Source organism: Protopterus annectens, chromosome 2.part2, assembly GCF_019279795.1.
Source record: "Protopterus annectens isolate FY-2018-M chromosome 2.part2, PAN1.0, whole genome shotgun sequence".
NCBI classification, from domain to species: Eukaryota; Metazoa; Chordata; order Ceratodontiformes; family Protopteridae; genus Protopterus; species Protopterus annectens.
In genome coordinates, this window is record NC_056730.1 from 218,886,364 (window position 1) to 218,899,759 (window position 13,396).

A 13,396-nucleotide genomic window follows, 5' to 3' on the forward strand; every position below is an offset into this window, starting at 1 on the left:
CTCCCTTGACACCCTGACCTTCTTAGAGACTTGGTAAAACCTCACAAAACTGACAGTGAAATCTTACCCCCTGGCTACAATATCATCCACCAGGATAGACTCAACAAAAAAGAGGGGGTGGTATAGTATTATTGTACTCAGAAATATTCTCTCTTTATCCATTATATTTCTCGGTCCTCCAAATTTCAACCTAGCAGAGGTCCTGTTAGCTAGCTGCAGCCATACCTCACAATCTGGAATCATCAAAATCCTGGACAAAGGTCCATGAAAAGTAGGTACAACTGTCCAAAAATCAGAACATTGATTAGCATAACATTTGCATACATAAACATGTAACCCCATCCTCTCCAGTGGAATTGCGAGATGCCAACATGAAGATTGAAGACATTAAATAATAATAAATAATGAAAGACATTTGAATTTCAGACTTCGTATCCCTCAGAAAACACATAATAATACGAAATCTGTTATACTACCAACTATTTGAGTTTATAGGAGCAATATTTAAAATCTCTTCTTATATTTGCAAGGGGGCCAAAACCATAGGACAGCGGGGGAGGACTGCCCCCCCCCACACTTTTACAGCTACCATCTTGTCTCTTGGGGAAAGAACTAAAAATGAATGTCTAGCCTGATCCAGCACCAAGCAACATAGATTACCGGGGCAGGGGTGCACTCTGGCCAGCATCTTCTTTAAGGAGGATCCATGGATGCGTCACACTCATGCCAACACAGATTTAAACACAGCGCGTGGAAGTTAAAGCAACTGTTCCATTAAGTGAGGTAAGTGCGTGAGTCAGTGCCTCACGCCCAAGAGTTTTCCAGCCCCCAATTGTTTTTCTCGATCATTGCTGCTTGCTGCTAGACTCTTGCTTCCAGGTAAGGAAAGTTGAGAGTTTTTTTTGCTGGTTCATGTTTTCTTACTGCTCCTTGCTCAGGCAATTTGGTTCATGTTTTCTTATTGCTCCTTGCCTCCAAGTGTTTTTGTTGATCATTGCTGTTTGGGTTCATGTTTTGTTATTGCTCCTTGCCCAAGTGTTTTGCTGGTTCGTATTTTATTTTCTTCATGTTTTCTTATTGCTCCTTACCTGAGTGTTTCACTGGTTCATATTTTATTTTATTATTGATGTATGTGTGTATGTGTGTGCAATGCCACAGTTAGGTATACCTCGTGGTTAGTGTTACTCAGTCTCAACCCCTGCACCTTCAGCACAAAAAAATGAGCTTGAATTCTCTACCCATGCCACAACTTGTGAATCATGAAATTGAGTCCATAGCTCTCAACTGTCTATGCTTTCACAGAATATTTGGCTCATACTTTTGATCTGTTCCTCTTAAAATTTATGGTGTTCTGGCAAATCAGTGAAAAATGAATTCACTAAATAACGATAGCCCTTTGTTTCAGTCTTCCTGTCTTTCAGAAAATACATGGTAACAAAACTTTTATGCAAGTAAATTTCTAAGATTATACAAACAATGTTTAAAATGTGTCCCTGGGTCTGGGCCCTTGTTCCTCCCCACAAATAAATTTTTGCTTTTTCCAAATTTCTTGTGCTGCAGAGTTGAGATATTTAGTTGAGTGTCAAGTGGATTTTACAAGGAGCTGAGAGCTTCCGGGAAAGAGAAGTTTAGTGCTGCTTATGCCAAGTCTGTTAGTACTGTTAGTAGCACAACTTGCTTTTGATGCAGAAGGGTGTGGGTTCTACTCCCGCAGTATGCAGATGAATCACTGATACTGTACTGTGTTGTACTTTAAAGGGAGTGGATGCTGCAGTCCTGTGAATGTCCTCCTTTGGAGGAGTTATCTGGTAACTATGAACCTGTTATCAGTTTGCCATCCATTCCCTATTGCAATATTTCTAGCTTATCATTTTTTTAATGTAACATAGGAAATGTATTCTTCAAGTGCAACAGGCCCTTTATTTGCAGATGAAACAATGAAAAATAAAATTGTTTCCTAGCAGCAACCTCTTTATTAATTACAGATCCCTTTAATGTGGAATTTTTTAGATGACTTTTACTTCTGCAGAAATTTTGTGTGTTTACTGATATTGGTGAATTGGAATGACAGAAGTTTGAGTGGCCTTTTATGGTTGAAATTTTCCGAAATGGGTAGTTTTGACATTATTGGTTCATACATTTTGTTTTATTGCTTACTAGAAGACTGTTCAAAACTACAAATTTAAAACACATTCTAACAAATGGTGCTGTATTATACATGAAAGAAATATAATTTAATACAATCAAGAAGGTTACTCAAAGAACACATACATGTATGCATGACCCTAAAAATGTGTAAGGAGCCTATGGTTTGAAAACAGCCCAGAGGTAAGTTTAGTTCTCCACTGGCCAGACACAAAATCAATGTGGGTTTTCATGCAGTTTCAATGAATGTGAGTTTCAAAGGCAAAGACGTTTGCAGCTCATGCTAAGTCTGTTTTCATTGTGAGACTGTATTGTTTAGCAAATGGCTCAGTGCTTGTGCTATTTTATTTCAATATCTGTAATCATTGTAGAAGTAATTAAGAAAACAGTATGCACGCTGACAGGTTTGAACAGTGTTTATGGTAACTGAGGAGAAATAGCCAAGTAATGCCACACTTGAGTGGCTGGGGAGGGGGCTGCTGCTGGAGTGGTAGGGGGTTGCTGCAGGAGGGGTTGCTCTGCGAGGGGCCAGATCTATTACTCTGCATACAGCCTCATTTAACCATGATCCATCTCTGGTATTTTTCACTATTTACTATAAATGATCAGAAGCTGGAATGAAACAACAAGTGTCAGTTGTAAAAAAATAATAAACAGTTTTGTTCTGTGTTTGACAAAGGAAAGAAAGTGTTTATTTTTTACAACTGACATTTTGTTTCATTCCAACTTCTGATAGTTTATGGTTTTCACTGTTATTTAATAATTAATAACAGTCATTTTGTTGAACATGTCAGAGCAGTTTTGTGGATTCACCTGAAGTGGCAGCCCTCACCTAGGTGCATTCTGAGCAGTCATTTATGAAGTAATAACAGTAAAACTAATAATGAGAACAACGATGGTCATGGTTATAAAATAAGACTTATAAAATAAGACAATGCAGGCAAGAAACTGGAATAACTTTGCTGTTACTGTGTTTTCAGAAATTAATACACTTTCTTCCTTGCCTTAACTATTTTTTTCTTTTCATTAATTCAAGTTGGCCCGGTTTTGTTAGATTTTGTAAAGTCATACCAGAAACATTAAATTATTTAAAAGAACAATAAATAATATAGTGATTTTTATTCCGCTTATAAAAAGTTATTAAAGCTTCTTGCCTGACTTTAAGCCTTCAGTTAGGTTATTTATTATTATTGTTATTTTCCAAGTTACCTAACTTTAAGCCTTCAGTTAGGTTATTTATTATTGGTGTTATTTTTCAAGTTACCCAGTTTTTGTTGCACTTTTTTATTTAATTGAACAAATTAAAAAAATGCTACATGTCGAGCTTGAAAGTGGTAAACAGCTTTTGCTCACAGTTCTCATTTAAACTTCAAAACCTCATAGTTCAGGGGATAAAGCAAAACATGTAATGGGTCAGGATAAAGATCAAAGGTCCAGAATCAGAGACAAATTTTAAATATAACATTGTTCTTATATGCTTGTTGCTAGAATAACAGGTTTTGCATTAGCCTATATTTTCTGAAGGATATGAAGTCTACAAGTCTGAAACTCAAGTGTCTTATCATTATTTAAGTTTTGCAATCCTCATAACTTTGCCAGAAAATCACACATATTATGAAGAACAGACCAAAAAATATGACAAAATTAGGGACAGCCAAACATATGCTCTGATCTCTTAACCTCTTAGGGAAAGAATCAGGAGAAAGTGTCAAAGACTCAATATCATGGGCAAATTTTAAGCTTTGCTCTTGTCACCAAAGCAATGGATGAAGGTAAAACAGTTCACACCACATTATCTTGACCTGGCCAAGCCTTTTGACACAATTCCCTATTCAGGTATAGTACAAAAGATGAATCATCTGGGGCCAAACACTTACATCACTAGTTGGACTGCCAAATTGCTCACAGGATGCAGGAGATCAAAATAGGGGAATCTACCTCTAGAAAGAGACCAATGGAGTCCCCAAGGGTTCGGTGCTGAGACTTGTCTCTTTGGCATATACATCTCAAAAGTAAAAGTAAAGTACCAAAGGGCTTTGGCCAACTAAGTCTGAGATGACTACAAGCTAGGAGCAGTTAATGAATTACCAAATCACTTAACCATCATGCAGGAAAGTTTGTCCCAAACAATAACTGGTGCCAAATTATAAATTGAAACTAAATGCCAAAAAATACATTATTTTATCCTTTGGGAAGTCATCTACTGCAAGGAACTGCCAAATTGACAATAGCCCCTGAGGACAGACTCAGTTATTTGGCATTTGTAAACTTGTGTTTGCAGTGACCTAACTATTGACCAACATGTGCCCAGAGTCATAAGAAAGTCCTTCTATATTATACAGCTTATAAACAAATTGATTGCGACTAGATCTAGAGATGTTATTGTCCCCCTTTACAAAGCTCTCATTAGGTCAATCATTTTGAATAATGCCCACTTTGACATGTATCTGTCCAGACCCATGTAACAACTGGAATACCCACTAATACCTTACTAAAAGGATAGGTAGCATTGTCGCCTCACAGTAAGACGTTGCCCTGTTTGATTTTCAGCTAGAGCGTCTTCTGTGTGGAGACATGCGTGGGTGTACCTTCGTTGAAGGTTGTGCGTCAGGGCCGGAAACTTGGCATGTAAAAATCTACTGCCAATCATTAGCGGACCGGAGTTCCGCTGTGGCGACCCCTAACCGGGAAAAGCCGAAAGACACAACAACCTTACTAAAAGGATACAAGTCTTAAACAATAGGTCTTGCATGGTCCACCTCAAAGATTTCACTATACTCAATATCTTACAGAGTGCTTAGAGGTGACCTGTGTCTGGCATACAAGACATCCTCCGACCTAATACTGATGGACTCACTGAACATCAGCAAGTCAAATGGCATTCGAACTACTCAATCCAGGTATCTAAACTGAATGTTGTAGAGATATGGATATATATCACAGAGACTACCACTGCTCCAGAGCAGACAATCCATTCAAGTAAAATAAAGCTCATCCCTGTCCATATTCAAATGCAACTTGGATCTAAGGATGGATAATAGAAAATGTACTCCAGGATTGCCCCTTGTGCCACTAATGGAGAGAGGCAGTTCCTAAATGCGGCATCCCTTACATGGGTCCCCTCAAATTATCTATGGTATAATCACAGTTATTCTCACTAGGTCTAATATACAATTATCAACCATGGGATAGGTAAGACCAGTCAGGCAATGTTAATTCATGCAACAAAAGGGATATTGGCTAAGCTTAAAATGTCGTCCAAGTGAACCTATGTTGTGGTAGTAAATAGTATTAATAACTTGCCCTTTTTAGATCACTAAGTGCTCCTCTCACCCTCTGCCCTCCCCAGCCATCAACAGCTTCTAGCACCACTGTATATTTGTACCTTTGTCCCATCATTATTTTTGGCTTTGTCCAGATTTGTTGCTCTGGGAGATTAAGAGGTATGCAGGGATAGCATTCAAAAGTAACCAAGCAAAAACATGTCACTAACACAAGCAAATCTTTATAGATTTTTGGCAATCCTGGCGACTGCTACATATTTCAGTGCTACTGAGACTACGTCATACAAAAATTCTAATTTATAAAGTACGTTCTATCTTTGGTCATTATCATTACCACTGCAATTAGTACCTGTTCATTATCATTACCACTGCAATTAGTACCTGTTCATTATCATTACCACTGCAATTAGTACCTGTTCATTATCATTACCACTGCAATTAGTACCTGTTCATTATCATTACCACTGCAATTAGTACCTGTTCATTATCATTACCACTGCAATTAGTACCTTAAGAACAGTAACAGGTACGCAGTTTAACCTAGAACTCAAAACATGGTGGTGATTAAAAACATCAAGTTTCCTGTTCTGCTTCTTTTTTTTTAATAAGGTCACTAAAGACCATCTCCAACAAGACAAAAGTTACAGGCAATGAGTAATTCATCTGTAAGGTATCATATCAACAAAACACCTCTTCAAGTTTTCCAGAGGACACGACTTCACAACATAGTAATAAAGTATGCTGACGGCTGATCTTGAGCATAGACAGAAAGCACATATGCTAAAAGCTAATGCGTATGGTAAAGTAAATTTCTACAAGAACTAGACTGCAATGTGCAATGGCATCAACTATCTCATGAAAAAAAGTGAAGACAAATACTTTTCCCTTTAAACAAGCAGATGACCCAAGAGATAAGAGCAAATCAATGATGCGGGCTAACCACGGTGCAAATGTTTGTAAGAAGAGTGCAACAGAAAACAAATGCCAAGATGGATGGGCATGACAAGAGGCATGCAGATAGGCACACATATGCTGCTATAAGGGGAAAAAGACTATGTTATAACTCAAAAGTCAAAACAAAGCAAATTGTTTTCTTTATATCTTTATTTTTGTCTTTATTTTACCTGCTGGAGGTGGAGGAGAAGCTGGGGGAAGAAGTAGAAATAATATATATTTTTTCATGACCACAACACTGCTCTGAGCCTGACGAGATTGCTCTACTCTGATCCACTGCTAGTCCTTCTGCAATAGTCTGGCTTGGGGCAGGGCTGCCTGCCTTCTAAACTAAATAAATATAAGATTATTTTAAAACACAAAACACTTTGACTGTTGCTGTCAGCTCAGCTGTGCTCCCAATCATGTCCCTCTCTCTCAATAATTCTGAAAGAGCTGCTGCAGTATGCGAGACATGACTCAAGTCAAGTGCAACACACATGCCAAGTCATAAAACATAAACACTCAGTCCCCTCGAGCCCTCAGACGAATTGCGACAGTCTGGCAGGCTGCTCACAAAGCTGACATCATCACGCACACCTCTGCACGTGATAATGTCATTAAAAAAAGCCGAGCAAAAAAAGCCGAAAACATTTTTAAAAAAAAGGTGGTAAATTTGTGAATTAAAGGGGCCACTTGCAAATTTGTGGCACCCCATTATTTGGACTTCAAACCTGGTAAATACCGAGGAATTCGGTACAGTTGAGAGGTATGCCTGCAGCTTGAATAGCCACAAAAAATAGCTCCCATCTATATTCCTCCAGGGAAGAAAATCCCTCTCCTCAAACATGTTCTTTCCTAGATCTCACAAGCTATCTCCTATGAAACAATTATACTGGGTGATGTAAGCATCAATTGGAATTCTCTAACCCCAGACTCTCCCAGTTCTAAAATAAACCTTTATAGTTTCTCACAATTAATCACTTCTCCCCCTCGTCTGAGCAAACATACTAATACCACCTCTTCACATGACTGGATCCTCACTTCCAAACTAAACCATTACCACAACCCCTCCACACTGCCTGACACCCTTAGAGATGACCTTCCAACCTATATTCAAAGACAGTCCCTTCAACTACATAAATCTCACTGTTATAGAAACTGTTGCAAACTTTCTAACTTCAGCCAAGACACCCTCAATCATTTGCTATCTTCTGTCAACTGATTCTTCCTCTATGACTTCCCCCTAGAGGATGCTGTCCAAAAATTCAACAGCATCTTCCTAAACATTCTTAAGTCCCTAGCCCCTGTCAGGAAAATTAGAAGAAAATCTAACTTTGCACCTTGGATAACTGAAGGCACCCACTTCCTCATGTACAAAAGAGATAATGCCAGGAAAAACTGGAAAAAAAGTCTCCTTCCAATCTACACTCATACAGATAACTTTGTAACTTAACTACAAATCAGATCAACCAGGATAAGAGCAACTTTTACCTAAAACCACAAAATATCCAACAATCTAACCCCAAAAATTCTGGAATACTATTAACAAAATCCTACACCCTGGAATTCACTCCACACCCTCTCCCTCCCTTAACTCATCTCCTTTAGACACTGCTCTACTTCTAAATTCCTTTTTCATTGATTCAGTTCAGAAAATAACTAAAAGAGATACATGTACCTACCCCTCTACCTCCCCCTTTCCATCCACCCAGTTCTCTCTTCAACCTGTATCCACTGCTTATATCAAAGGTCTTCTCAGCAAACTCAAAACATGCTCCCCTTCTGTCAATAACTTACCACCTCTGTTCCTTAAACTAGCTGAAAAATCCATCGTATATCCCATCTCCATACTTATAAACAGATCTAGCCAAGAAAACATGGTTCCTGATATCTGGAAGAAGTTCTATGTTATACCCTGACATAAAGGAGGAAAGTCAAATGACCTCTCTAATTTCTGGCCTATAGCCATTATGTACCTTCTAACTAAGATTCTGGAGAAGTGCATCCATAAATAGCTCCTTAATCATCTTCTACAAGAAAATCTCCTAAACCCTACCCAACACGGATTTCACCCATTTCACAGTACATCCACTGCACTAGTATCATTTACACAGGCTATCTCTAAGTCCAGAGACAACAATAAATTAGACTCCTGTCAAGTCCTTGACCTCTCAAAGGCCTTTGACACTGTCTCCCACAGCCTACTTCTGTCTAAAATATCTAACCTTAGTCTATCTAACTCTACTCTCTGCTGGTTTGCAAGCTACCTCTCAAACAGACTACAGTCAGTTAAATGGCTCTCTGCATTCTCCCCCTTCCTTCCTCTTCATATTGGGGTTCCCCAAAGCTTCATTCTTGGACCCCTACAATTCAACATTTTCACTAACAACTTACACACATCCTGTCCACACTCTTCCTTAATTCAGTATGCTGTGACTGTACAATTATTTCCTACTCTGACAATCTAGCTTCCTTATCCTCACTCAAGAATCTCTTCACTCTGTTGAAAAATGGCTAACTTTCAACCAGCTCTTTCTCACCCTAATAAAACCAAATTTCTCCTCTTTCTCCCAAAATCTCTCCAATACCTAAAGCATACCTTTACTGTCACTTCCCTCAACAACACAACTATTAATGTAGAAAGCCACACTAAATTACTAGGGGCAATAATAGATGACCAATTAAAATTTGATCTTCACATAAAGCACTGCATTAAAAAGACCCATCATAAACTAGGCCTACTTCATAGACACAAAAAATTCCTCACAAATTAAACTAAATTCTCTCTTTCTCTGGCCTGTCTACTACCCACCCATTTATATGCCGCCCCAGTTCTCACTGACTTACAAGCTAATCTCTTGTCTAAGCTAGAACTCTCTAATAATAAATTTGCTTGATTTGTGTCAAATAAACCCTATTGCTCACACCATTGCCTATCTCTAAAAATCCTTCAGTGGCCTGAAATGCGACAACTCCTTCTTCCTCAGCTACACCTAACTCACAATATCCTTAACCAGCCCAATTCCTATGCTGGTCTTGCAACTCTCATCTCCCTCTACACTCCTAATCAGATACTCTCTAGATCTGATCAACACCTTTTGGAGATATATAAACCCAGTAGAAACATTGGCAAACTAATCTATAAGCACTTAGTTGCCAAAGCCTGGAATAAACTACCCTTACATGTAAGACTGATTCCCGACACTTATTGTTTAAAAAAAAAACATTAAAAGACACCCTGTTTAACTCGTGGACTTGCTTGTGTACTGACCCAACCTAATCTACCTCTTTCTTGCCTTCTCTCTACTCTTCACCTAAATTCTCTATAACCCTTACATCTATTTCCATAAAATAGGCCATACGACTTTCTCTCAGATCCCGACATGATGTCATATTCTATATTGATCTTACTAAATGTTATTTGTAATCATTTGATGTTTTTGTATGGAATGTAACTATATACTCTTATGGTTTATTTGAATCTTCAGAAATGTTCAAGGATACCTACGTATTACTATAAATCCATTAATAATTGCATTGAGCATAGTATAGAAAGTAATTGTACCGTCACTTATGGTATTCCTTTGTCTATATTTTTGTATAATTATGGGAGCTTTTTTCTTTGAGTCTCCACTGAAAGGGGCATCTGCCCAGTTGGACTAACCCAGTCAAAAAATATCAAAATAAATAAATAAATAATCACAGATCATAAGACACTTGTGTAGCCATACTGTACATCCACACCTCAATATAGCACATGTGAATGACAGCAACATTGACATGTCAACCATTCAGAGGGACATGGGACTTTATTAGGCTAATGGCCAACATCACATGAAATCCTAGCCATTATTATACCATGTAAACAAAATTACTATATCTATATTATGGAAGATAGTAATCATATTGTGTGTTTGTGTGTACTTGTCTGATTGCATTACATCCTGTCACTGTCCATATGGAACACCACACCATAATAGAATTAGAAATCACACATACAGTGCTCTTGAGATGGCTTGCACAGGCTCATGGAAAGATTCTGCTTCATGACGTGTGTATGCATATTTGACATGAGGACATCCTCCACTTCACTGCAGAAAGAATATCATGTGGCCAGAGGGAAAATATGGGTGGTGGATGCATGGGGCTAAATGAATGGTTTTCCAAGTGGTAGTGCAATGAGGAATGATTCCAAAGATCGTACAATGGCCATAACGTACCACCAACCACAACACACACACACACACACACACACACACACACACACACACACACACACACACACACACACACACACACAGCAGCAGCAGCAGACGACTGGGCCTGATTTGAACATTACACCTGTGTAAGTATAGAATATTTAAACAGTCTTGAATTAGAGCTGACATAAGTATATTTTTGTACTTTATCTAACTGTTCAGTGTTTCTTATCTGTATTGCACTAGTTTTATTTATTTGCTTAACAGTACTGCACTGTTTTTATTTATTTGTGTGACTGAATTGTTTACTTTATTTGTCTGCATTTATATATTTGCTGACCTCTGGTTGACATTTTGCTTTTCTCCCACCCAGCTGTCATGGTGTTCTTAAAGTTGGTGGCTTTTGCTATTGCCTACTGTAAATATGATCTGGGACACTACTCCCAGTCCCATCTTATTAGCTCTTTCTACCTAATACAGAGATAATTTTGGGAAGGCCAACCCCCTTAGTTCCTTAACCTTGAATTATCTTTTGTTCCTCTTCTCTCCCTTTCCACTTTACTAACAAACAAACAAAAAAAAAAACATTTTATTCAGCTGCTTTTACTGAGTTTGTTTCTTCCTTCTACTCTTTTACTTCATCTTGCTTTTTCTGCTACTTGCTACTGCTTGTTCTCTAAAGTGTTCAATTGCATCTTTACTGTTGCATTTATTACTGCTTGTTTATAGCCTGTTTATTAAATTATAAGTGTTATTCTAAGCCTCTTAGTTTTGGTTTAAACACTTGGGCTTTAGGCCTACCCCTTAGCTCTCCCTGGGTTTTCTCCCTCATATTCTGACAAATATGAATGGACAATTTACTACAGTTTCTCCTGCCAGTCTGGTTGATATAGGCATCCTGAGGCAGTGTAGCAACTGTCTCATGTACAGAGACAACCATCTACTACTACCACCTAGGAGCACAATTTGCGAGAGATGCAATTACATTAAGAATCTAGAGTCTATGCTCTCCCCCTCACAAGTCAGTATATCTGGCACTGAGAAGGTTGTCAACACAATCACTATACCTCAAACACCATCCACACCTACACAACACCCCCCATATATGTGGAGATCCTCAACAAAAATTTACTCAAACAAAGGAGACCTCTGAGGCAACAACACATGCAATCTCCACAGCCCTTCACACTACATATCATGCATAGTTCACACACCTGTGTCTCACACCCATGAAGGCTTAACCATAATCCCAACATATTAGTCTTCAGAGACTCCATTGTCAGACACACAGATATGCATCTCACCAGGCTGGGTAAGAAGAAAGTCATGGTTAGTTGTCTGACAGGGGCCAGAATCTGCCATATCGCATATGCACTCAGGTCTCTCAACAGCAGGTACTGTTATGACTCTGTCATAGTCCATGTTGGCGTGAATGACTTGAGACATACCTCCCTGAACTATATAAAGACAGACATGATTGAACTCGCTGAATATGTGTCCCAGGCATGTATGTTCCTAGCCTTAAGCAGCATTCTACTGTCACCCAGAATGATGCCTCAATACAAAGAGAAAATGATTGATTTAACAATTGGCTTAGTTTCTAGTGTCATTCCAGGTGGATCCAGTACCTGACAGCCTGGTAAGATATGATCGACAGACCACAATCCTTTGCCAGAGATGGCCTGCATCTGTCTCACTTGGGCTTCAGGCTTCTGACAAAGGCTCTTGCCTCCCCCATAGTGTCTTTTTTAAGAAAAGTGATGATGTTAAAACTACCAACATAAAAATTTCAGCAAAATGCAAATTAAAGGTCATGCTGCTAAACACTAGGACTCTAAACATAAAACTGCACTCATGGCAAGCATTCTTAACCCTGGAAAATGCTGACAATCGTGTAGTCACAGAAACCTGGTTCAAAGCTGCTGAGAGCACCCCAGCCTTATCTGGTTATTTGTCCTATCATACATTCAGACCCCAAACCGTGGGCAGTAAAGCCAAAGGAGGTGGAGTTTCAATATATATTAAAGACATACACACCTCCAGGTTGGTCAAACAGTATGACGCACAGGACACATTCCAGGTGCAGTTAACCATTGACAAAACTTCTATACAAATCATAGCAAGCTACCAGCCCCCAAATCTGACTCAAGATGCCCAATCTGGCTATCTGGACCTCTTTGAATCTATCAAGATTCAACCCTTTACCCTGATCCTGGGTAACTTTAACTACCCAAACACAGACTGGAAGAACTAGTCATGCCAGAATGCAAATGCCCAGAGATTCCTCAATTTTGTCAGTGCAAATGCTTTGGAACAGCTAGTCGATATCCCTACAAGAGGTGATAATATCTTGGACTTGCTATCAACTAACATGAATAACCACTGCAGCATCCCTGCAGTATCATCCTCCCTGGTAATCTCCAACCATACAGCGGTAACTTTCGAAGTTACCATCTCTCCCAATCCCCCTCTAGCTAGAGTCAAACAAAAACTTCTCTGAAGCAGATTGCAGCCTCCTGAAGGATGGTATAAACAGCTTCACCACCCCTCTCAAGGAACTGGCACCAATATCCAAAAACTATACCAAAGCACTATACGAGCATTTATATAGATGCATGGAATCAAGAATACCCAAAAGGACTAAGTCATCCTTCACAAGGAAGAGTAAACCTGTCTGGTGGACATCTGCAATAAATAAACTCTATAACAAAAGGAAAAAATTGCTGTCCAGGACCAAGAAGAGCAGGTGCCCAATTGGAAGCAATCTCTCATCAGCATGAACAAGCAAATAAGAGCACTAGTGAAATCATCCAAAGCTAACTTTGAGTCCAA